This window comes from Catharus ustulatus, chromosome 8 (assembly GCF_009819885.2).
Source record: "Catharus ustulatus isolate bCatUst1 chromosome 8, bCatUst1.pri.v2, whole genome shotgun sequence".
Taxonomy (NCBI): domain Eukaryota; kingdom Metazoa; phylum Chordata; class Aves; order Passeriformes; family Turdidae; genus Catharus; species Catharus ustulatus.
In genome coordinates, this window is record NC_046228.1 from 4,448,255 (window position 1) to 4,474,663 (window position 26,409).

The 26,409-nt window shown below is 42.7% G+C and overlaps 1 protein-coding gene across 5 annotated transcripts in view; it reads right to left on the reverse strand.

Moving 5' to 3' along the window:
- Window positions 1-11,670, reverse strand: part of LOC116999568 (pleckstrin homology domain-containing family A member 1) — a 29,717-nt gene extending 18,047 nt beyond the window's left edge. For 4 of the 5 annotated variants that reach the window (XM_033066392.2, XM_033066396.2, XM_033066395.2 and 1 more), the window contains exon 1: window positions 11,549-11,670. The gene's annotated coding sequence lies outside the window, so the exon portion shown is untranslated. Of the gene's footprint in view, window positions 1-11,342; window positions 11,434-11,548 lie in introns of those variants that run through there. The other variant, XM_033066393.2, reaches the window with a different exon arrangement.
- Between the last annotated feature and the right edge of the window lie 14,739 nt (window positions 11,671-26,409).

A 26,409-nucleotide genomic window follows, 5' to 3' on the forward strand; every position in this document is an offset into this window, starting at 1 on the left:
CTTCATGCTGAAACAACATCTCCCTATAAACACATCTGAAGGCAAGCAAGGGTAGCTGTTCTCTAAATTACAGCTCAAATCTGGCAAAACTTGGCATCATACCTTGTTTACATTTAAATGAATATAAAAATTCCCATTTATCAATATTGTCCTAATTTGTGCCAGCATTTCCAGGACACTCTTTAGGCTTCATACAACAGTTTATGAAGCCCAGAAAAGCCCTGTGCCTAAAAAAAAAGCAAATATTGGTGGTTGGTTTCCTGTCTGAGCAGACTTAAAGCTGTGTTCTCTGCAGATGTGAAAAAAATGAAACAAGGAAAACTTGTTTTTGAAACAAGATACAGATTGATTAAGAATCCTTGAATAAAACCAACTGAATTTTCAAAGCACTCTCCCCCCATAAGAGAATCTATGTTCCAGAAAACCTTTCAAGGAAAATGAAAGGAGGATGCTCATAATGCTCCATTATGAACACACAATTAGTTAAAGTTGAACTACTCCAATACTTGAATTTTTTTTTCTAGGGCAAAAGACAAAACTCAGAAGCTTTTTCTTATTTGTCAGCAAACCAATTCTCACAGAATAAAAAACCCCAAACCTAAATGAATAAAGATTTTCTATTTCAAATTATTACTAGCTAATTTCTAGCCTACAAAATGATACTATTTGCACCTCCTCTGTCCTCTAATGAAAATACAACATAAACTAACACCAATGTAAAAATGTGAATTGTATAACTGCTGTTTACTTCAAATTAGTTAAAAATTCCTCATTGGATTACAGACCTCTACCAGACTGATGGTCTTAAAGAGACAAAAAATCCCCTTTATAATAAATTGAAATATTACACAATATCATACTGTTCTCCATTTTTAAAAGCCTGCTTCCACACATTATACCTTGGCAAGATTCCCCTGTAAATTAATAGCAATTCTATTAAATCTTCATTAATGAACCATAATTTGCAATAAGCATTTAAAAAAAAAAAGAAAAATCAATTTGTGCTTTTCTTCCAGCTACTAAAGGGACTGAACACATGATAAAGCCACCACCATGATCCCTCTCCTGACAAGTCTAGACAGACCCAAAGAGCATTGATGGAATTGCCATGATTCATACAAGGAATTGCAGAACTCTAATTCCTCAGTGCAGGAAATCTGGCTGGAAGACCACCAGCCTAAGAATTTATCAGAACTTCAACTTAAAAATGTCTTCAGAATGTAGATCATGTCTTGCACAGATGAGATTTTTTCATCAAATTATTTGAAGCAATTATGAAGCAAAAATCTCCAAGTCTGTACATTTTACAGCATTACTACAGGCACCCTTAGTTATTTCCTGCAGCAGAACCTGCAGCACAGAACAGTGTATTAACTCTTCTAGAATCAAGCATTATAAAAAGATTATGAATTCTCAGGAAGGCTGCAGGCATCAAACCTGTTACAGATCACATAAAATTTCATTTTATTTTGCCTTCCCTCCCTGCACTGGAGATGTGGGTCAATGCCATAGTGCTACTTCAGGAAAAACATCCGTGGCCCATTTCCTCCTGCTTCTTGCCACCTTCCTCCAGAAACAAAGATGTTCTTGAAAACCCATTTTGTGGTGTATAGTAACACTCTGTAAGAACTCCCAGCTCCTTAAAATTCTTTCCTGGAGGGCTGTGTTATAATCCAAACAGGAGGTGTCACTTATTTTTGAAGCCTTACATCCCTCTTTCCAGCAGCAGGGTGCTAATTTAGGAGGTCCATCCCTCATCAGCCCAGCTTCTCTCAGATTTCCCCGCTCTTTTCCTCTGAGGTACAACACACACTGACATTCCCCAACATTTATATCCCATACTGAGGGCTGCCTGCCCTCCTGGGCACCACTATAAATAAAAATCCCAGATCACCTTCCCCAGTCTCACTGTAAATGCATGACTGCACAAGTAGGACCTGCAGAGGCACATGAGCATCTCCTTTTCACCATTTATAACACATGGCTTAAACTCTCCCACATTAATTCCTATTTTTAGTTTCCTACCAGCACCTGTTCTTGAATTCACCTCCATTACAGACTGGTTGCAGCCTTCATATCTTCAAGTACAAAGTCTAGACAAGACTGAAGTGAGGTGCCAGATAACATTTCTATGGCTCAGTCTCTCCTTTGGCTTGATTTCCACAGGCAGGTACAAACCAGGGACCACTGGCTGACTAAAGCTAGTGGAATTTTGTCTTCATAAAAAGACCATGAAATAGGCTTTGCACTATGACAGGAAAGCTTGATTAAGAAATACAAGAAGGCCACTTAATACCTCTTTATTTTTCCTCAAGCTTACTTTTATTTTTTTAATTTAGGGGAACAGTTCTACTTCCTGCTCTTTAACATTTGGAACTTTGGATTTAACTCACCCCAGGAGATGACTTTGGGGTTCTTTTTCTAACAGCTAGGAAGATTAAGAAACATCCATTACCTACTTACTCATCCCTATGAAATGAAGAACAACATTCATACACCTCCACTTGATAAATATAAAATGATGCCATGAGTCATGCCCAGCCCTCCTCCCCACCTCCCTCTTTAAGCTCTGCTGTTTACAGCAGCTCCAGCACCACAAAGGGAAGGTAAAGCAGCATCCCCAGCGATCTCCAGTCTTTCCTGCACTTCCAGGGACAGATTAATTAGTGAGAGCTCCTGGCTTTTGCCTAGGCAATTACTCTCAGCTTCCTGCTGTAAATCAGCTGCTCCCCAGCTGGTCATCTCCTTTAGTGACCATTTAGTGCCTCCCGAGGGAAGGGATGAGTTCAGACTGTGCTGCTTATCCCCTGAAGAACACAGCAATGAAAGCTTTCCTTCTTGTGCACACCCAGGACAAGGAAAGGGAGCAGGGAGGGGGAAATTCCAACCCTAAGACAAGCAGCTCAGAGCAGCCTCTGAAAACAAGTCACATAAATCTTCCAGAGACAGTAGCTCAAAGCTCTTTTTATTTCCTTGAAAACCTTCCAGCACAAGCAGCCCACCAGAGAGGTAACTTACACTATGAGACAGTACTGCAAATCCCTGCCCACCTCTCATACAACTTCCAAAGTACCAAAAACATAACAAAGAAAACCCCCACAAACAGCTAATCCAGGAGCTGGAGAGGTGACTTGGCTGCAATTCTGACAACAAAAGATAATTCAGAATTGTTGGATTTAAAATACAAGCCCAGCTTTTCAATTTCTCAAAGATCCTCCACTGCCTTATTTTTGTTCTGGAGGGCACAGCAGACATTGGATACTTCTGTTAACAGGGAAGATGTGACTTTGACTTGTCAGCAGCCTATGATCAACTTTTTAACTACATCTAAAGATGAGAATTGGAAGTCTCTAGGATACACTGATCCTTAAATTCAGATTCCCTTTCTAAAGTAGTCAAAAAGGAAAAACCAGCTGCAAAAGGCCAGTATTTACCTGAAAATAATTTCTAAGCAGAAATCAATCTTCCAAATTAAAAAACCTTTAGTACAAGTGGCATTGACCTCTCCTGTCCCTGACCAAACAGTGAGGAATGCCAAAAGATACATCCCTGCCCCCAGTACCTAATCCAGCTTCCAAGCAGACCACAATATAGAAAAATCATTGTTGCAGTGATGAATCATCTGACAAAAGCAGCAGCCTTATCTTGAACTTCAGTCTTACCCAGTGGTGATTCTGTGTTCAAAATGCTGATCTGCTGTTTTCCAGGAACACTTGTTAAATCAGCCTAAGCCAACCACTCCCATCTTTTCCAGTGCACCTCAGCAAGTCAAATGATTGAATTTTATTCAATACTATCGTGTAATGTTACTTTTACCTCAGAAAAAATAATCAGTATGTTGTAAGGGAAATCTGGAGTTCCATGGAAAACGTTCTGAAGTTATCTGAATCCATCATCCATCTGACCTATTTCAGATACTGATCTACAAGTTCCACGATGGAACAGACTGGTACTTCCTCAAAAACTTCGGCAGAAATTTCTCTAAGTGATATTTCCTGTTCTTAACTGAACTATTTTCCTCCATTTTAAGGTATCTGCAAGAGCAGCCAAAGGCTTTGGGATATGATGGAATGAGGAAATGCACTGCACAGGATGCAGAACTCCTCTCTATCACTGATATTTTAAGTCAAAACAAAACAAAAAAAAACCCCTCACCTATTAATGGTTTTTGCCCAGCTAAAACAATTATTTTAATTGTCCCTCTAAATGCACTGAGCTAACACAAATAAAAGGAAGCATCCTGTGCAAGGAGGCCATTACAAAAAAACCCTCTTGAAATGAATCCATTAATAACTTATGAGTGATGAGCAGCTTACAAGGCAATGAAGTAAAATAACAAAGCTAAGAGACAGTGATAGAATATGCTCAATAGCATCAAGCCTTTACAACAGTCAGATACAATGTTCATCACTTTATATTAAGCCTTGAGATAACATAGTTACTCAAAATGAGATATAACCCGAGATAAATACAATAAAACAAAATATAGTTACTCTAATTCACTTTGACTTATAACTCACACAAGCCTTAAAATAAGATCTTAAATGCTTATTAATTTCAGTTACATAATAGTTAAAATCCTTTAAAATGCAAGTTGAGAGTTGATTTATATTTACAATTACTTTAACTTTTTTATTGGCCTTTTCAAAATTTTAAATAAGTGCCATCTACAAAATTCCAAAATAAAACAAATTAGGTCCTTGTTCTTGAAGATGCTTACATGCTTAGCCTATAGAAAGTGTCCATTCATGACAACCAAAACAAATTAAAAATTAAGCAGGAAACAACCTCATTACTTATTAGGATTACTTATTATTACTAGTTAGTCATTAGGAAAAAAAACAAACCCTTGTTTAATTTCAATAATAAACTAATAACTGTTTCATCTAGGCCAAGCACTCCAAGCATTTGAATTCCACACACTCCCAGCTATTTCAAATTCCCATCTAACTCAAACTACAAATCCTGGTGAAGCTTATTTGACTTTAGGAAGTCCAATACAAAAAGAAGCTGAGGCTGGTTGAATAATGAAATTTGCCATTTTTGAGGCAGTCTTGTTGATTTTCTCTCTGAATCCTGGGTATGAACTCAGCAGTACAAATAAACACAGCCCTTCTTCCTGGGAAGTATGTAAGAAATGGAAAGGCCAGCTGCTTAGGAAATTAGCAGTATCTTCAGTTTTCAGAGGATATTCTTGTGCTGTTAAAGAAAGGGCTGCAAATAACTGATTTTTCAGTTCATTTCAATATCAAATAATGAAAATAACATTATCAGGTGAATATTTGGTTTGATCCCTTCTACAAATATAAAAAGATTTAATGAAATCAAAGTACATAAGCAAGTAACTGATTATCAATTTTAATTTTGTAGATTAATTTAGCAAATTCAATGCAGAATGGTTCACTTATATAAAAACTTTAGAAAGGAAAAAAATCATTGCTGTTCAATTTTCACCTTATTTTAATATTTACACTACAGACTGTGCTCATTTTGTTGTATAATCCACTATGTGGGTTAAAATTCCCTCCACTGCAAAGATTTGATACTTCCTCCAGAATCCAGCTCACTTATATCAGTGCTACAGAAGGATTCCCAGAGATTAGGACTAATCTCAGAGCTCTTCAGGCAGTGCAAGAGTAGTGAAAGCTCTTTAGGAAGAACCAGGTTTGTCTCATGTTAGAGAATCAATGTGCATTTACAGAACACACCAGCTCCTGTTTACCGAGGTGGAGGGGGAAATTAAGCTCCCATCAAATGGCAAAGGTTATGGGGCATTACCTCCCCCTCTCCTTTTCTTAATACACCTTAAATAAAGAAAATCAAACCCCACTCTGGCATATTTAACAGAAGTCTCACCTGACACACAGATAAACCCCATAAAGTGAAAGCTTTGTAGCACAGTGCCAGCACATTAACACTTCACTCCAAGCACATCACTCACTGTAATAACCTCCCAGGATTCATTTCCAGCAGCATTCCTCCTTGGAACCAAGCCATGAGCACAGGGAATTGTCCTCAAGTCAGGTACAGCCCATGCCTGGTTGTGGCCTTCTACCTCACCTTCCTCCTCACTTGTGGGATGGCACAACCACCAGTGACTGCCCAGCTGCTGCTCTGCACTGACAAAGATTTTTCTAAAACCATCAGTTAAGGTGTGCAGGGAGAATAACACCCCTCCACCCACAGAATAATCCCAAAAGCACCAGGCAGGCTCCTGGCATTTTGTGGGATTGCTGCCTGACCTACACACAGCGAGGCAGAAACACTCCAGAAGAGTCCCAAATCCTGTGTACATCCAGCAAGCCTGGAAATCCTGGATGTACCATGAGCGTGCAACAGGTTGGTTTTCAACACTCTCTACTGCTGCCTCCCACAAAAAGGCAGCAAATGGACCTCCTGAAGGAATCATGTTCCTCCACCCAAAAATCAGGGCACCAGCACAAAGCAGCAAGACAGTATAGATAAATTACAGCATCTACAACTTGATTTAAGGAAGAAACAAAAGAAAAAGCTTAATGATAAAAAATCAAGATAGCCAGACCCTGAAGTCCTGAATCAGCAGACATATTTTTAACATCCTTTAAGCTACCCAACCTCCCAGCACTGCTGCACACACTGGCATAATCTACCACATATAGGAATAAATTGCCAGCTGAATTATTAGCCCAGCCTAAGTTCCCATTTGTCATTCTCAGCCTCCCTAAAGAGTTAACCAACATATTGAACAACATCTTTTGAAGTGCAGTTTTAAGAGGACTGCTCACTCTTATAACAAACCTGGCATGTAACTGTTTTAGTGCTTAACAGAACACTTAATTAAGTCACTAGTCTGAACAAGTTCCAACACATTTTCTTGGACATGGGATGTAAATGTGGTGGGTACCAAAGCACCCAGGGAGAGCATGCACATCAAAACAATTACATATTAAATGAATTAATTTATCACCTATCTGTCAGTATACAGAGACTGCTCCTGGGAGTGTTGACTCTCAACAACGAAAACATGTTTGCAAAGCTTGATAATTGCTGTCTAGTCTACATTTTCAATTTATAGCAATGACAGTGCCCTATTTTCACCAGAAATATTTTGAATCCAAAATCCTTTTAAGTCTATAACATTACTGCTCATTAGAGGTGGCTGCAAATTCTTTTTTCCCTTTGGGAGAGTGAAGAGGTAGAAAAGCTCAACCTCTTTCACATGAAAAGTCAGTAAATCAGGCCTAATTTAGGAGATTCTGCTTACCATGCCAGCAAAACAAATGAGCTAAATTGATATCCAAAACATCTGGATGCAATGGTTAGCTAGAATTAAAAGCATCTTCCAAAGAAGAGAACAGCTAACAAAGGAACAGAGAGAACTTTGCTACTGTCCCCTGTGTGGCAGAACCATAACATAAAAGATTTACATGTTTGTGTGGGTATTTTAAGCATTGTTTTAAAATTCTGTTAAACAAACAAGGCCATGCAGCGCTCCTAAAAGTTTTAAGGACTTGCTTTCTCTAAATGACACCAGAGACTTCCAGTCAAAACCTTTTTTCCACTGTATTTTCCTGGTTTTCCTCCTCTTGGCTTACCCCTATTTCTTTAACTTGGGCAGTGTCACTCCCAGCACTAGGGAGCTCTGTGCCCCACATCAGCACCTCCCTGGCCACATCCAACCTGACATCCCTGATCACCCCTGTGATGCTGAGCTGCTGCTGCTGCTCAGCACTCTCTGTGTGAGAATGGAGGGACACAGAAGCAGCTTGTCCCAGGCCACACAGGAAGATTTTTGGCAACACAGTGAGCTGAACCTGTTTCCCAAGTCCCAGAGCAGCAACCTCACTATTGAACCACCTTTCTTCTACATAAAATACCTGAAACTATTCAGATTTTAAGGCAAAGGCATATGTTCAAACCTGAAAACTGTTTAAACTGTTGAATGCCACAAATGTCTACCAGACCTGCAACTCCCTACTTGTGCAGATAACATCTGTTAAGAGTAAGTGGCTCATACAGTTCTGCACCAGAAAGCTTAATAAGTTCCTTCTCCAAGATTAAAGAAACACCTACACATTCTAGATGCTTCTGCAAGTCCCTGGAGGGAGAAAATGCTGCTTAGTGCTGAGACAATGAACCAGCTTCCTTCCTCAACAGCAACAAAACCCTGCTGCTTTACCTAGCACTGAGAGGAAAGTGTTATTTATAGAATTGAGCCCCATACCAACACGTACCTAAATATTTCTCACAGTTAGGGTACAGCATGTATCAAGACAACCTTAGACCTATACATTTTCAAAGTCCTAATTTGAAAGATCAGTGTAAGAGCAGAAAAAAATTTGAAGCAGCTCAGCCATATCCCCCATTCCAATTCACATCAGTGATTCTCTGCATTGAAGTACAACCTCAAAGCCTGAACCATTCTTATCACTCAGACCTCTTCAGCAGGTAACTTTTTAATGCAGTTACATTATTTTCATATGTCAGATAAGCTCACTAGGATTATTATATTTAGGTTTCCTATATAATTTTATAAATCATTGACAGCAATGCTTCTAGCCATGTCCCATTGCATTTACTTCAAAATCAAAAGAATACATGTACTGACTGTTCTGTTTCTTTATATAATTTCCTGGTGACTTCTTAAGCACTTGTTCCACACTGCAAAAATGTTTTATGCTAAAGCCAGTCACCTAAATTCCCATTTTGGCACTGAAATAACTTACTATCCTGTATTTTCATGCAATTATACAACTGCACAAGGTTCACTTGGCTCAAAACCCTAGTAAATATTTTCTAAGAGTGTTCCTATTTTTCATAATTATCAGTAAAAAAAAAAAAACCCTGCCAAAACCCATCTTGCAAGACATGCTCTCATATCATCGGCTATTGTTTATCTAAACACTGATGGAGAGCTGGATACATCCAAAAGCACAGCAGAGCATGCGAGGAAAATTCTCATTAGAACATGTACTCACTCCCCAACACTGCTGGTTTGCTGCACTTTGGAGGAACTGCATTTACTATGATAACTGTCAGCTTAAATAACCAGGAACAGTCAGTAATAAAGACATCGATGGAATTCTAAATCTACTAAAATAGATTAAGAATTTTGCAGGCCTGGCAGTTTGGGCAACATCCAACACTGCACTGGAGACTGTGTTACAAGCAGAGATCTGTTCTCATTTCAGTAATGTCCTCAAGTTCTTTCTAATCTGTTACAGTCAATAAAAACTGACTTCTGCACTTCCTCTCTTGTACACCAACTCTCTGACATGCAGTCAGCCTTTATTTGAGCTGAGATAGCTCTGCTGCCCTCTGGAACAAGCCCCAGCTACCTGCAAAAAAAAAAAAAAAAAGGCCTTTTCCTGCATTCAAGTTTCTTCCTCATGCACATGCCTTCTGTCTTCTGTCACTCAGCTACTACTGCTGAGGAAAAATAAATACAGGAGGAGAGAAGGAGGAAGAGGGAAAGGATGAAGATGCTGCCTATTTTCTTTATACACTGATTCTTCTTTGCCTGTTCTCTGATCTGTATGAAAGCATCTGCTCCTCTGAAACATCTCAGCACTGCACTACAGCTGCCAGTGACACACTGTGCATCTCTTGCTTTAATTTCACCCTTTAAATCCAGAACTACGCAATGGAACATGAGGCCAAATGTAGTTTTAAAGCAGAGAAATAGCTCAAGAAAATAGATATCTTTAGAACTTATGAACTAGGAATTAAATCTTCTGCACTTGAAAAATCAAATCACAACATTTGATAACTGCAAATAGAACTCAGTGAGTCACACAGAGGTTTATATTTTATGCAAAGCTGACTCCAGCAGTGTAGCACTCAGTGATAACCAGGACACATAAAGCCTCCATGTATTATTTCTGAATTATCACTTTCTGCATCAGTGCTTATCTATCCCTGAATTAAAAGACTCTCCTCCAAATATCAGCCAGGCCCAGCATCTCTCCCTACCACAAAGAGATTTCAGCCCACCTCTAACACTTCCTCATGTGACAAACGGGAAAACTGCACTTCTCCACTTCTGTGCTTGCTTCACAAACCTGACAGTTTCATGTATTGTTACTGCTGTGACTCTCTCAACTAAAAATAACAAGCAGGAGGAAACAAGACTGAATGTATCTAAAATGCAAGTTCACTGTTCCATAAGACAGAGCAACTCATGAGACAGCAACCAAAGTTACCACACACACTTCCAGCTCAGTTAGGATTGTGTTTGTGCTGCACCAAAATGAATGCAGCCCAAATACACATTAAAAAAGAACCACCAGAACACAAAACCCAGCAAATCCTGTTGATTTGGTTCCAACAGTGAGAAGCAGCTCCTCATACATCACAGGCCCCAAAACTGCATGAGCAAATACGGCCCTGTCCTGCAGGGTCATGGATGGGGTTCGGTAAGGAGAGAAAATTTATCTTTATAGACATTACAGTCTTTGTCAGAAAAGCAAGGAATTTGTCAGAAGGCGTCAAAGAAGTTGATGCTGTTCAGCTTGTTCTATGCCTAATAATCTCTTTAAAAGTACTCTGCTTTGAGAAGGTGACGCATGCAGAGATGTATCTCCTAAGAATCTAAAAAAAAAAGAAAATATTATACCTCTCAGTTTTACTGGAGTAACACCACTCTGCTGATGCCTAACTCAGGTGCTCAGTGTAACAAAGTAATAACTGTTTCCTCACTTGAAGACTGCTCATTCTGCTTGATTATAAACACAACACACTGCTTAATGAAAATTAGACATTTTTCTTACAGAAGGCCTCAAAGCAGCAGCCTGCCAAAGAGAAAATTGCCGTCCTCTTGATCTTAATTTTGCAAACATTTGATGCAGTAACAACATAATGCCTTTTATGAAGGTCATGCATTAGTTCCTCCCAAGGGAGCTGCACAACACATAGAGAATTTAAGTCTGTGTTAAGTTTAGCAGCATGTCAAATGCCTATCTGGAATTTTTACAGGTGATAAAAACTGCGCCTATAACAACAGTGGTTACAGTTTAACATTCATTTATAGCCAAGTTATCCATTTAAAGACACTCGGGTTCAGCAAATAACCAGCCCCGCTCGCAGCTAAGGCAGAGCCGAGCGTGCCAGAGCCTCCCCGCACAACCTGCGCCTGCCAAAGCAGAGACACCCGCGGCACACCCGGCTGTCCCCGCCGCACCGAGCCCTCCTCGGGAGAGCCCACAGCCGAGCCGAGCTGAGGGAGGCTGCTCGGGGAGCCCGGAGCCCATCCCCGCGGGCTCTGCCCGATAACATCGCTCCTTGCCGGCGTGCTCGCACAGCGGCGGCCGCGGAGCGCGGGGAGAGCGGAGCGTGACGAGCAATGAGATCACCCCAGCCCTTACCTCTGGGGCTGTGACAGCGCCCTGCCTGCGCCACCGCGGCTCCGCACCCCGCGCACCCCCGCGCCGCCGAGCGCCTTCCAGGGAAAACGGAAAGGAAAAAAGGAGGGACGGGGAGCAGGACGGTGCCCTGCGCGGTCACACACCGGGCAAGCGCGGAAGGAAGGGCATCACCCAGGGCGGGCCGGGCCCCGCCCCGCGGCACTTACTGGAGTGGTGGCAGTGCGGGAGCGCCGTGAGGAGAGCCGGGCGCTCCCCGGGCCCGCTCCCGGAGCCGCTCCCGAGCCCCGCACCGGGAACGGGCTGGTCCCGCCGCCGCCTCCGTCCGCACCGCCGGCACCCGCACTGCGCACGCGCCGCCGCCCCACCGCCCGCGCCGCCCCGCGGCATGATGGGACATGTAGTGCGGCTGGGGGACAGGGGCGGGGCGCGGGGCATGATGGGAGTTGTAGTCCGATTGCTGGGGTTTTAACCTCGTGTTCAATGGGAAGGCCACAGCAGGGAGGAAAATGTTGTATGTTGTGAATAAATTCTTCGCTGTGAGGGTGGGGAGGCCCTGGCGCAGAGAAGCTGTGTCTGCCCCATCCCTGGCAGTGTCCAAGGCCAGGTTGGACAGCTTGGAGCAGCCTGCCCTGCCCATGGCAGGATGAGCTTTGAGCCCCTTCCAACCCAAACTCTTTTGTCATCTCTGATTCTATGAACTGGCATTCACCAGCCACGTGATGTTTAACAGGCCAAGTGCCAGATTCTGCACCTGGGATAGTTCATCCCTGGTTGTATGGGCAGATTCTGGAATGACACTGGGGGTCCTGGCCGATGGCAAATTAAACACGAATATGAGTCAGCAGTGCCCTTAGAACACACAGCACAGTTGGCTTCCCTTACTCAAGGACATCCTGCAGCTAACAAGCTGTAAGGATGTAGTAAATCACGATGTTGATACAGGTCTGTGTATACTTTGCTAATGTGGCAAAAACCTTGAGGTCTGTGTATCCCACAGCTGGACTGGGCTACCTGAGCCTCCTTCACCTGCCTTTTGCCATCGGTCCTAGTAGCAAATAAAAATTTCCCTTAATGATGTTTAACCAGTTTTACCAGGAAGTTTCTTCTTTTCTAAGCAGATTTTAAATTTATACTGAAAAACTTTGCGTCTTCTGAAATAACAGAAATTTCTTTCCCTTGCTTAAAGCAGCAATATCTCTAATTATGGAAATCATTTGAACTCCGCCGCTGTCTGTAAATGCATCTTTGTTTGAAGCTGGCATGTAACAACCACACTTCACAGTGAAACAAAAGCTGTAATCAGAGCACAACAATAAAAGCTGAAGTCAGCCGCAAACAATGCCACACCATTCCCATGGCAACTTTTCCCTATCAAACCCCGGAGAGGTCACACACTCTGCAGCTGCACCAGCCAGAAGCTTTTTCAGTTTGGACTTCATTCACAATTATTCTTACTTTGATTTTTTTTTTTGGTGATTTTTCACTTAACAGAATTTTACTGGAGTGACATTTCTCATCCTGGCAGAACTGTTGGAACTGTGGCAGCTGTTAAATGACTGCAGGATGTGTCCTGCCATCACACTGCACGTGGGAGAGCCTTTTACAAAACTGTAAAGTTGTACACCCTTTTTGCACTCAGAAAAACCATGCAATCAAAAGCCATTCCACAACACACGAAAACTACAGCAGCCTGCAGTCTGATATGCCTTAACTTGCAAATATTTTCTCCAGCCTCCCACACAGGGTTTGAAGAGCCATGTATTCTGACAGCAGGACTCGGGAAAGGCTAAAGAGATGATTACATTTAAAAGGAGGAGTGTATTTTATTGGAATTTGGTAGCAAACCTCATATTGTACCTCACCATAGTTTCTGTCATGGAACACTATTTGCTTTTGGGATGCCCCATTTCTCCCAATTTAGTGAGGAAACAATCAGGTATGTAAGGAGTTATCTTTGCTTAAACTGAGACACAAACACTTTAATATAGACTTAATCTGTCATTTGTGCTCTTCACAAAAGTATTCTCATGAAATTCACATGTGGGGAACCAAAAGATGAAGAGTTGTGAATCTTTGATGTAAAGACACAAATACAGCAATCTCTAATGCCTCAGTTTAAAGCAAAACTTGCTTTCAGTAGAAATCTTCTCATAGTTCTGGTGTTAATGAATTGTAATGGTACAGAGGCTACTTAAAGCTCAGCTGAGCTCCCTGACTTTGAAATTTTCATTATTTTCAGTATTCCTCTCTGTGGAATGTGCAAATGCAACAGTTGGAAGTGATTGTGATGACAAACAGGTGAATTCTGGGTGTGAAGTCCCTGGGTGACCCAGGGGCTTTCCTATTCTGCATGCAGAGATCACAAAGGACAGAATCTGTGTTTTACCTACCCTGCCTAAAAATATTCAAGCACAAAGTCTGCACTGGCTTCTTCTCCATGCAATGCCACTGACTTCAGTGTAGGAATTGGTTCAGAGCCCAGTATATTCCAGCAGAATTATGAGGCAGACACTTATTTCCTCCCCAGTTGTCTCTATTCATAGTTTTCAAGAGCTGGCAGGTATCCCCACAACAGTCTTCTTGTCTAGCAAAAAATGTTGGCAGGCCCCTGCTGTGCCAGTCCTTTACTCAGAACCTGCTTGTGATTCTCATCACTGAAACAGGTAGGAGGGTTTGGACAGCAATTCCTGCTGGGATTTCAGTTATTCAGAATACAGACTATAATGAACAGCATTTGGTGAGTGACCTGCAGCAATATACACCCTTAAAAAACAAGTGTTTATTTCACAAGGTGTAGAAACTCCCAGTGGAACAGTAGTACCAGAGGAGCAGCATGTATCTATCCATATAAATGCAAACATACAAATAGGAATATGCAAATCACCTACATATCTTGTAAATATAAATACACAACTTGCATGTCTTGGCAAAGAAGCAGAAATATCCAAAAATGCTGAAATACAATTTTCGAATTGTTTTTTCATTATGGATAATTTTACCCAGCAGAGGAAGTTCAGCAACTTTATAGATATGCAGAAATAAAGAGCTATGAACAAAACCTCACTTCATTGCTCTAAAGAAATTAATTCGGCCTGGGACAAAACGGTTTTGTTAAAACTAACAGTTATGTTGCCGTGGAAAACAGGAAAAAAGCCTGGCCAGTGAATTACTGAGTGCAGAGCAAAATGCTGTCACTATATTCTGTTTTTATGGGTTCAGTATTGCAAATTCCATCCACATGCAGTATGCCTCCTGTGCACTATTTTAAGAGGGGTGTTGCTGACCTCAATGGGACTGCTCTCCTTAGAGGCTGTGACCAGCAAGGTCATTACTCTGCTGACACCTTCAGAGTTAGCAACCAAGGAAAGCTTTTCAGTCATTAAACTGCATCCCAGAGGATAAATGTCTGAGTTTTACTGTAGTGGCATGGGGATAATTAGGTAGTATTTATTACCTAATTAAATTATTTGCCATAACGGAGAGAGAGGGACCAAAAATTCTCCAGCCAGTGTGACCTGGGGGAGAACAACCCTTGCTATTTCAGTGTTTCCAGTTCTGTGACTAAAACACATGAGAGCAAGACAGACTCTGAGGAATGAAGTTGTCCTATGCACCTCAGGAGCAGACCTTGCTTATGGCCAGTTTCTGAAGCTGGAGAAAATTCCTGATTGCAGGTAATGAGGGAAAACCATCCTCTGCATCCCTGCAGGTGATCAGCTAAAGCCCTGCCGAAGGTTTCCCTCCAGCCAGTGCCTTTCAGCAGAGCTCTGCATGTGATGGGCACCTTGGGGCAACACAGACCAAACCTCTCCATGCCTCCCATGGGAAGGAGAGGAGCAGGAGCATTGAAATCCCTGCACGTATGAGCAGATAGTTTAATTCAAAAGCTGCTTTCATGTGCATTTTAAAGCTAAAACTTCATCTGTTCTGATGAAACGATTTTGACAGAGCTTGGAAATTTAATCTCACATGGAGGTTGAATTCGTTCAGCTTCAGCTGCCAGTCACTGGATCTTGTTATTAGTTTGATATTGAAGTAGAAAAGCACCCTGATGTAGCTGCTGTGGATAAGCACTGATGCACAGGGATGAAGTAATTTCCCAGCCTTTTAAATACTCTGTTTCCCTGAAAGCCATATTTAAACACTTGGAGTTCGTTAGGAGTTTAATAGTCTTATGTTGCAGTTGTTTTCCTCATTCCTATGTGCATAGCATTATACTAAAATACATATGGTGATTCCTCATTTTCTCCCAAACAGGGAATTTTTATTTTGCTTACATCTTTCTAGATATAAAGTTTATTAGCAAAAAACCCAAAAAGCCCTTTTCCCCCCTTTTGTCTGTTTTAACCTAAAACCATTCCACATTTAAAAAAAAAAAGTGAATTGTCTTTAAATTACAGTGTCCCTGCAATAAAAAGATTGAAATGCTTTCATTTCATTTCAAAGCTTAAAAGATGAGAGCTTAATCTTCTTCAGAAAAGGGCGTATTCTGCACTGAAATATATGCAAAGTGCCTGGGGGGCTTTCAGCTCACACTGCTGCAGTCAGGTCAGGACAGTGCCTTGCTGCTGTCATTGGGCAGGATGGGAGGCAGAGGCTCACTATTTTGTGTGTTTTATTTGTTTAATATTTCACTATGCACTGTGTTACAGAGGTGATTTACATTTATATTAGCCAGTACAGTGCAGGGTAAAGCTGGGGGTTGAAGCTGCTCTCATTTGTGCTTTTACCAGGAGCTATAACATTATACTTTGCTCCAAGTCCCAGTCCTCAAAGGACTGGGGCTGGAGATTGTACTGGATGTGCCTTTTAAATTGTTATGAGCCATGATTGGAGTTGTATTTCACAGGGACTGCTACAGCAGGAACAACCTGGAGCAGGGGAAGAGAAGCCTTGCAAGAAGCAGTTGCAGGACAGCAGTGACCTGACCTGGGCTGGCTTTGTGCACAGGAACTCCCTCCAGGCTCTCCTGTCCTGAGTGACCACCAGAACAGATGCAGCCCTAAGCCATGCACCAAATCAATTCAACAGAATTGTTTTTACCCTTTGGATCCTCTCCCCTGTCTCTCTGGTGGGGCTTGGTCGGTGGCTGGGGTTAAACCACAACAGAGTGGAAGTAAAAAAAAGCTTTATTCAGTTATAGCAGGATCCCAAAGTATGTGGCAATGCCCTACCCTTCTGACTTGGCTGTGGCTGGTATTTCCCAGGCTGGGAATCCCTTGGTGGTGGCACTCTGGGTTTCTCCACCTGGTCAAAGCAGTGTCCCAGGTGGTGACAGTCCCACTGCTGCTGCCACCAGCCCTCAGCCCCTCCCTGGTACCCACCTAGGGATGTATCCCATGGGGATGCCCACACAGGGCTTTTCACAGGGAGAACAGCTCTGCAGGGGGAGATCCAAGCAGCAGTGTCTAAAATGTGGTCACATCAGAGGAGGAATTACAGTGACTCTCAGTGCAAGGTAAAAATTGCCACACAGGACCAGCACAACCTCAGCTGATAATTTCAGATTTTTCTAAGATTTTCCCATCCCACTCTTGCCCTGGCAGGTGCTATGCCAGTTCAGGTATCACCTGGAACTCTGAGCTGGCACAGAGGAAGAATTCAAGCCCAAAACTCCAGAGAAAACACCTTGGCTCATCCACTGGCAGGTGATTGTGTCACCCACACAGCCATTAACAAAATGTTCAAGAGCTGGAGTGTATGGAGCTCTGACTAACAGCTAGCATTGTAACTTTTTAGCTTATAAAATAAAGTAAGTTATTAATAAAGATTTATCAAAAATATAAGGATATCTCTATAGAATCCACCATATTACATTACACAACTTGAAGCAGATAGCCAAAAAAACCACCAAACCCAAAACTCAACTCTTTACCTACATTTAAAAAGGAAAATAGAAATATTTGTTATCATTTCAGAGTAGCTAGAAGGAATGCAAAAATCTTTGAATGTTTAGATTGAGGAAATATGTGAAACAATGAGGTTCTGGAGACATTCCCAAATGACTTTTTAGCCTTTTTACCCTTCCCAGGCTGTTCCAGTGCTGTTCTACACCTCCTTCAGAGAAATTATTTTTTAATCTCTTAGACTGGTTTCTGAGCAGAAAAACTGAGCTCCCTTCAGCACGAATAATTCCTGTTTCTTGGGTGAAATTCCTGTCACCCTTTTTGGACAACCCCCATTTTTCCTATCTCGTGGTTTCTGAAGAGCTCCCAGGAGCTCCCAGTGTTATTTGCTTTTTATACCTCCCTGTGAATCATCCTAAAAGCTCTGCTGTCTTCAGTAGCATTCCTTTTTTATTTACATTGGAGGAAAGATTAAAATTGACCATTGGAATTAAAACAACTCAAAATCTGATCCCAAATTTCAGTGTCTGTAACTTCCAACTGCTGTGATTTTCACTGAAAAAAGGGAAGCTTAGGGAAGCCACAGCCTTTGCACATGGTGCACATTACACAAAGGGTTTCTGCTTGTAAATCAATTGTGAATACTTTGTCATCAAAAACTACCCAAATTGAGTCTTACCAATGTAAAAACTTCTGTCTTCATTACATTCTCTCTTGTATTTATACTTTTTAAAATCAGTGTAAGATAAGGCTCTCTTAGTGTGTTCTTATGGTAATGGGTGCAGTTAAGATGATCTATAAAATCCCCTGCTGCCAACAGTTTCTATCCAGAATCCACCCTGGATTTATCACTGATGGAGGGAAACCAGAACCAGCTCCAGCCCTGCTGAGGTGGGGAGCAGGATTTTACATGGAGACAGCAGCCCCTGTGCCTGGGGCACAACCAGGACCTGCTACAGGGCGTGAAGGCAAGCCTGACCTCTCCTTTTGGACCCCAAGGATGCTTTAGGAGACAACAAACTTCCTCTGGACCCCTTTTCCCAAGCCCTGCTGCCATCAGTACACTCAGGGCTGAGCATGGATGAAATCGAACTGCTGCTGAAAATTATTTCAGCGCCGCTTCAGATATTGCTCCAGCATGTCTGGCTTTTCAGCATTTCCTTGCTCTCCACAGATTTTCCACTCCTGCTAGAACCAGCTCCACAGGTTGTGGCAGTAGCTCGGGGGGGTTGTGCAAACAGCAGCACTGCCAGGTCAGCTGCACCTCTGCTCAGCCGGTGACAGCGCTGGCGGCTGCTCCCTGCCATCTGTCATCCCCAGGGGACAGATGTTGACAGCTGTTCTCATGCCAAATGCTGCCTTTGCCATCCAGCTACTGTGCTCATCCAGCCATAACATTTATCTAAGTTAGCCTGGTGGATTTGTATTTCAAAGGTAGAGACCCATTTTCCGTGGTAAGGGGGTTGGATTTTTGTTTCTCCTGATATCTGGAATGACATTTCTGGGAGGTGCATGGGGCTGTTCTGTGGCATTTTAGGGTCTTTTAATGTGATTCTGTAGATAGCTAAGCTATGAAATGCACAATTTAATTTTTTAGTGCAATTCTGATAATAATGAAAATATTGCTGCTTCTGTCAGTCCTACTTTTCTTGGCAAAAAACCCCACAGAACTGACTTATCCTTTAGATTATTCTGTAGGTTCATCACACCTAAAAATCCTTTTGGGCTGTTCTGTGCCATTTTAGGATTTTTTTATTATTATTCTGTAGATAGGTAAGCTATGAAATACATAATTGTATTTTTTAGTGCAATTCTGATATTAATAATGAAAATATTGCTGCTTCTGTCAGTCCTGCTTTGTCTTGGAAAAAAAACCCCACAGAACTGACTTATCCTTCAGATCATTCAGTAGGTTCATCACACCTTAGAAACCTTTACAAGTGTCTGTAGTGGCATGAGGCATGTGCCTGAGTGGGAATGACTTCACTTCTAGGAAAAATACCTCTGCAGATGTTAAATAATGTCTTATGAACCACTAACACAAGGATTAATTAAGTTTAGTAAGGATAGAGCTGGTTCACTGTTAAAAAAATGAAATAAATATTGATGGCAATTAAGAGGCATAGCTTCCTTTTTACAGGGATTAATTGAGTTACAGTTTTGTTAAAAGCATCCTTCAGTTTTGTTAAAAGCAGTATGAACTCAGTGTATCTCATGGTCCTGTTTGGAATTAATTATTAACCAGCAAGAGTAATCAAAATCATCAAATAAATTTGTCTCTCTCCATTAAAAGCATATCAGGGTGGTTTGCAGTGGCAAACCACTGCCAGGACTGACATTTCTGAGGGAAAAAAAGAGTGGCCAAAACAAGGATAAAATAGAGCAGCTGGTTTTTTGTGTCTGGGGGAGAACAGAGCAGAATCTTTGCTGGGGAGAGCCCCAAGCTGTGCTGGGCACAAACCTGCCCTTTAGGGAAGAGCCCTACAGGATTCCCTTGTGCAGTTGCAAGTTTATCTTTGGGTCCATACATTGTTTTACAGCTTTAGGGACACATTTTTATTTTTATTTTTATTTTTAGGATACAGTTTTTGGATAAAAATACATCCCAAAGTCTTACCAGCAAACAGTTCCCTTGTTTGTAGCTTGAAGTTAAACTGTAGTTTTTTTAATTTTGCACATTTTTCCTTTGAGAAATCAGGAATGGTATTTTCTGGAATTTCAGCATTGCCTCTCCTGGGTGCAGGCTGTGGAGGTGGCTCCCTGACCTGCAGGAGTGGTGGGAACCCCCCTGGACCAGTGCCTGTCTGCTGGGGCAGCATCCTCCTCTTGTTATGGAGCCATCCAGGCAGTTCCTGACTCCTGTGTCCTTAATTTGAGTTCTTTAAATGAAGACACTCCTGTGGATGCTATAAAATTGCAGTTTGAGAGATCAAGGAGCAGTGGGGCGTTATAAAGCCAATTCAGTCCACAAAATGCAAGATCAGTGATAAGGAAGAACAAAGCACAAAAGGGAAAAAAAAGGCAGAAATCATGGCTAACAATTCTATGAGTAACCCACTCACTCCTCTGCAATGATTAAACATTAAACTCCCACAAGCTAAGCAAACAAAAAAGAAAAAATCATCTAAATTCCCCCAAGGCTTTTGTCTTTTGTAGCAAGGTTTGAACTTGAGGGTAAGTGCAGCTGCATCCTCCTGTGAGCTCCCTGTGCCCTGGGGGTGCCCTGGGGATGAGGTGTGTGCCCAGGGGGGTCTGTACAGGGCTGTTTGTGTTGGGGTGTCCCTGGCCAGGCTGGCCTCAGGTTGGGGTGATGAGCACTCTGTGATAAAGCTCCTGCACCCTCCCTACAGATGCAGCAGGGTGTCAGAGTTTCTGTCCCCTGCTCCACCTCACCTGCATGAATTCAAGTCCAAAGAGGCAGAATTGCACCTCTTTATTTTCCCTACAAAGGAAAAATCTGTGTTTGCCTCTCCTTAGCTGTAATAACCCAGCAGCTTGTCCTCCTCTAGCTCCACTTTACTCACCAGCAGACCCCAGGCACACGCAGACTGCCTGTAGCATGAAATTTGCCTTTTGCTACTTATCACCTCTCAGCAACTTTAATTGCTCCAGCTAACTTCAAAAAGCAGAAGGAGATTTTCAAATCATCCCAGCTTACAAAGCAGGGAACTCAATTTACTTCTGCAGAGCCGCCTTGCCGAAACAAAGACCACAAAAGTAGCGCTCTCCTAGGTGGACCCAACCACTGCTTTATCAAAGAAAGAACAGAGCAGCCAGCTTCCCACACGGCTCCCTGGAGCCCAGCTTCCCTGGGGAATGCAGCACAAGCAAGCACAGGCACGCCAGGGCGAGCAGCAGGCAAACAAACCTTCCTTTGCAGGGTCCCACAAAGCTCTTGCTTAACGCAAAGCTCGGCTTTCCACCTCCGCTTTGCGCTGCTGGAGGTAAATGGGGTCAGCAGAAATTGCTGAGGTTGGGATTCAGGGTTTTGTTTTTGTCCTGTGGGCAGCACAGGATGGTAGGGGATGAATTCCCATCAGGGAAAGCTCTGAGGTGGTGTTATCCCAGGGGCAAAGGGGATTGAAATTCCCAGTTGTTCACAGTGAGACTTTCCCACTGGAGCATGTCCCCACTGCCTGAGCAGCAGCGAAGCCCAGGAGGGTCTGGGGCCAGAGTGAGAACTATGATATGATCCCAAGAGCTACAATATGATTTTGGATATGTAAAGCAGGCAAACAGAGGTACTGTGCCTGCACATTTGTTCACAAACACAGCAGCTTTGTGAAAACACCAGGATTCATCCAGACACACCAAAGGTCAGATGTGCAAAAAGAATTCCTGTTTGCAAAATTGGAAGAACATCCCTCTCCTGCAACTCAACTCTGTACACCATCACTTGGAAGGGAGTGAGGCATCTGAAATCAAATTTGGAAGTATGCTATCCTACATGATTATTTATTCAAAGCTCTGGCCAAAACAATAAGATGCTCACAGTCTACACCTGGCTGGAATAAATGGGGCTTTATCCTGGGGGCTGTTCCTCAGCAGAACTAAAGATAAGGCTGGGCACTTGCATCTGGCTGAATTATCATGTCTAGTAAGTTAATTCAGCCATGTGAAAGGCTGGAAGACTTAAAATACTTGTGAGGGGATTTTTTTTAATGTTTGCAATAGGCTATGGGCCTGTTTGTATCTGGGGAATATGATACAGTGAATGAGAAGTGGCATATTAAGCTCAGCTGCTTCAACAAATGCACGTGTAAATAACAGTGGTGGATTAAGGACTTAGTTTAAAGAGTAGAAATGTAGAGCTCTAAGGGAGTTAAAGAGTTGAACAGAGGAAAGCTAAATGAAAACTGTAAAATCAGGGAGGAAAGGAGGAGAAAGGAGAAGGAAAAACAAAGAAAACTAAACCAAACAAAACAAACAAAAAAAGAAAGGAAATTATGGAGTAGACATAAAAACAGAGGAGATCACCAGGAAGAAAACAAAAACAGAGACTGGCCTGTCCCCTCTCAACTGGTGATTGTGAAATGAGAAAGCTTCAGTGGAACCTAAAGCGGTCACTGGAGTTCATCTCCTGTAAGGCCAGCACGGCGTGCCCAGAGATACAGAAAACGGTGAGTGCTGCTGCTGTAATCTGTTTTCTTTCATTTGATGAAGGTCATGACTTTGATATTTTCCACCAGACTGGCCCGATTTGGGTGTCGGGCTGTTTGTTTGTTTACAGATGGAGAAATGTTTCCGACATCTGTCTGCATTCTCCCAGCAGCTACCTCATGCTTCTTGCAACTTCCCAGCCTTGCCCATGGCCTGTTCTTGGAAGGTTAGTTTAGTTTGTGTTGGTTAGAACACCCTTTAGCTGAACTCACTTAACACAACACCACACTGAGCACTGTCTTTGCCTTTATGTAATGTTTTGCTAATTTTAACAAACAGGCTGAGTGGTAGGAGCCGCTGGGGTTGCTGAAGAGCCATGGAGAGATTAGTCAGTCAGATATTTCTGGAAACGTCTAGATTTCTAGAAATACAGATGAAATCATACCGAGATCAGAGCACAGCTGTGCAGAGAAGAGGCAACTCATTTTTCAGCTCCATTGTCAAGCCCAAATTAGTCCAGTGCTGGTTGGAGAAGTGGTGTGGTCACTGGGTTTTACAGCACCTTGAGCAGAGAGCTGTGAAATGGGCACAGGCTGGTCCTGGAACTGGGGGTTAATGAGTCCCCTGAGCCCTTGGAGCAGCTCCTGTCTCACCCCTGTGTGCATCACACAGCAGGGTCAACCTGCATCCCATTTCCTGGGACATCCCTTGGGGTTACCTGGTGCAGGAAACCAAACTAGTTTGGGAAATAGGCAGAAACCACAAAGTCAACGTCTCAAGTGGAAATCTTGTGAAAAGCCAAGTTGTTCTCTGTGCAGCCAAGTCATCAGGCTTACAGAGCTGTGTCTGGCCCTCATTCCCACCCCCTGTGGGGCTCCCAGCTCCTTCCCACGTCCTCCTGGCCATCCCCTGGGGCTGGGGTCAGCTGCCCAGTGGGCAGGACAGCAGCCAAGGAGCACGTGTCCTCCCCACCAGTGTCCAAACGCACGTCCCTCCTTCCCTACCTCTGCTGATTTTTATCATATGGGCAGCCATCTCCTTGGGTTTCTCAGGCTCTTTCAGATTTGATTTTAATTAGCCAGCAGGCTCTGAATTCTGACAAAATGTACTTTACCCTTAACTCCACTTTTTAGATTTCTGTGTAAGAAAATGTGAAAATCAATGTGTATGAACTTGGAAGATTATTACCTGTGCAGTTTATCTACTAATGGCTATTCCTAAATGTTTTACACTTCCTACAGTATATCAATGCTATAACTGTGCAGCTTATTGAACAGGGCTTTCACTGAACTATCCCTAGGAACAGTTTACACTTAAACACTCAACCAGCCATTACCTAAAGCTTTTACAGAAATGATTACCATAAATTTCTTTTCAAAATTGTGATTTACTGCAAGCATACTGGCATTTTTTTTTTAGCAAGCAAGAAAAATAAACTTTATGCTGTAGAAATGTGCACATGGTCGTTTGCAGGCTGGCTCCTGACCTCAGAATTACTATGAAACATGTATTTCAAATACTGAGAAACTCGAGAGTAAATGTATTTACAGGAATGAAAGGCTGACCAGAATGATAAATGAATCAGGCTTAATCAGAAACAAACAGTGACCTATTCATAGCTCTTTCAAAAAGGCAAGAATTTTGCAGATGTTGTTGGGTCAAGTTATATAAAAAACCAGTTTATAACAAGCAGAATGTGTGTGCTGAAGTCAAGGGAAGTCTTCACAGACACATGTTTTTCCCATAGCTACGTGACTTTATTCCCCAGCGGCATGGTTTCATTTTGATACACGCTGCTTTTCATCTCTGACCAGGGCACCATCCCCGTGGTGCAGGGATTGCTGCAGAGTGCAGTGACAGCTTGGAGAGACATGAGAAACTGAAGATTTAGCTTTAGCTCCCTTGAGACATCCCAACCCATGCAGTGGGAGCTGTGCCCAAACCTGTGCCGGGAACCTGTGCCGTGGGCAGGGCGGGGGTGATGCTGCACTGCCCGGATTTTGGGCAAGGTCAGATGTTACTCTGACATATCCACCAGGGCCCCTGGGGTCCTCACAATGTGTGGGAAACACTTTCTTGGACAGCAGCTCAAGCTCTCATGGGCAAGGCTTCTCCTGGCTGCGAGGGAAGTTTTGAGAGCCTGATGTTTAGAGTCCAGCAGGACTAAGGAGCTCATCAGGAGCTGGAGCCCATTTTTCTCCTGTCTCAAGTGGTGGGAGAGTCAGGCAAAGGGCTGCAATTCAGCTGGGGAAGAGCCAAAATGAGCTTTTAAAGGGCTCATGAGCTGACACTGATTTGCCTGTGAAAACCCTGAGCATCTGCACTGAAGCCCAGAAGACCAGAACCCATTCACTGGCCTGGAGCCCAGCACACGCTCCATTAAACCACATTTCATTTCTTCTAAATAAATAATCAGCCTCCTTTATGGCACCATAATATATCTGAGGTAGTGTCTCTGCTGCTATTAAAGTAGAAGAAGAGGGGAAGGAGATGGATAGCCAACGTTTCATGTGATGAAAGGCAGAATTAATCATAACCCAAGTACAGGATGGCAGTGCTGCATCAGTTCTGGCCTGAGCCTGCCTCTCTGTGTATCACCTTGTTGCACAATATTTCATGAAACACAGAAATGTTGAAATAGAGTCATCCTGGAATGAACTGATTCTCCCCAAATTGTGGATCTGATGGCATTAAAGAAGATCCCTCACTGTGTTTTGTCCCCTCTGGGGTTGCATGGGTGGCTGCAGAAGGTCAGACCTGCAGGGTCCAGAGGCTGCCAAGATTGTGCACTGAAATTTAAAGTGCAGAAGTAGGGTAGGACAAAGGAACATAGGCTGGAGGGTCAGAAAGGGCACAGAGCAGTGTGTAAACTCAGAAGGATTCACAGAAACGTCTGCACAACTGATCTAGAATAAGCTCATTCATGGTTCATGCAAAATTAGAACCCACTTGGAAAATATTATTCAAACAAATTAGAAAACATGTGTGGATCTGCAGGAAATCTGAGGGGTGAACATCCCTAAACTTTCTTTTCCTATAGACTAGAGCTCGCTTTTGCCATCTAACCTCATGCCTTAATACAGGGGAAAATTGCCAATTTTCATCAAGGTAATGGAAATGAGCTGCTGATTGAATCTACCCTTCCAAAGATCATGACAGGAGGAGAGGCTGCAGTTGCTTATTTTCACTCTGTGGCAAACATGATTAATGGGCTAAATGGATCAGTCCTGGTCTTGTTTCACCATCTCCAGCAGGTGCTAAAATCACTTCACTGAGGGAGGAAACACCAGGGCTGACTCCAGGAAGAAGAAAAGCATGGCATGGCTTGGAAGGGGTGCTAACCATGTTTCACCACCCACACCCAGACCTGAACCAGGATCCATATTGAAGAAATCAATCTGGTTTTTAGTAATTTAAGATCCTCAGATGACTTCTGGCTAAACATTTGGCTTGGAAAAACATCTGCAATTTCATGGCTGTGAACTTCTAGCAAAAAGACATTTTCTTTTTTAATGTGGAAGGGGCAGCTCTGAGCACTTTGTTTTCCTGCTGTGAAGCAGACAGTTTTTATCTCTATCTGAAATCTAAGCTTTGCAGACAAGGTGAAAAGAGATGTGTTTGACTCCTGTGTAACTATTCAAAAGTCCCGACACAGACGAACCACAGACGTTGTCTCTTAAATAACTTCTTGCAAAAGCTGTGCAGGCGATTCACAGGTCTTCACAGGAACTTGGTATTTTGCTGGGGAGCATAATCTTTTCTAATACTGTTAATTTTAATAAGCCCTTTCTTGTCTGGTGGTTAAACCACAGGTCTACAAGTCACAACACAGGCGTGTCGTTCCTGCTCTTCCTCAGCCTCGTGTCTCACCTCCAGCGAGACACAATTGCTTTGTTACATTTTTCTCAACCTTGAACCCCAAAACTGCAAGATATTTGCCCATCAGTTTTGCTTCACTGAAATAGCATTTGCAGAGCACTTTGAGTTGTCCAAGGAGAGACATTATTTATTAGTGTAATTTCTGATTTCGGCTACGCCCACGCAACCTGCTCGTTCGTGTGGAACGGCGTCATTTCTCTGACTTCCTTTCTGTGCAAAGGCTCGGTGTTATCTGCGTTAGG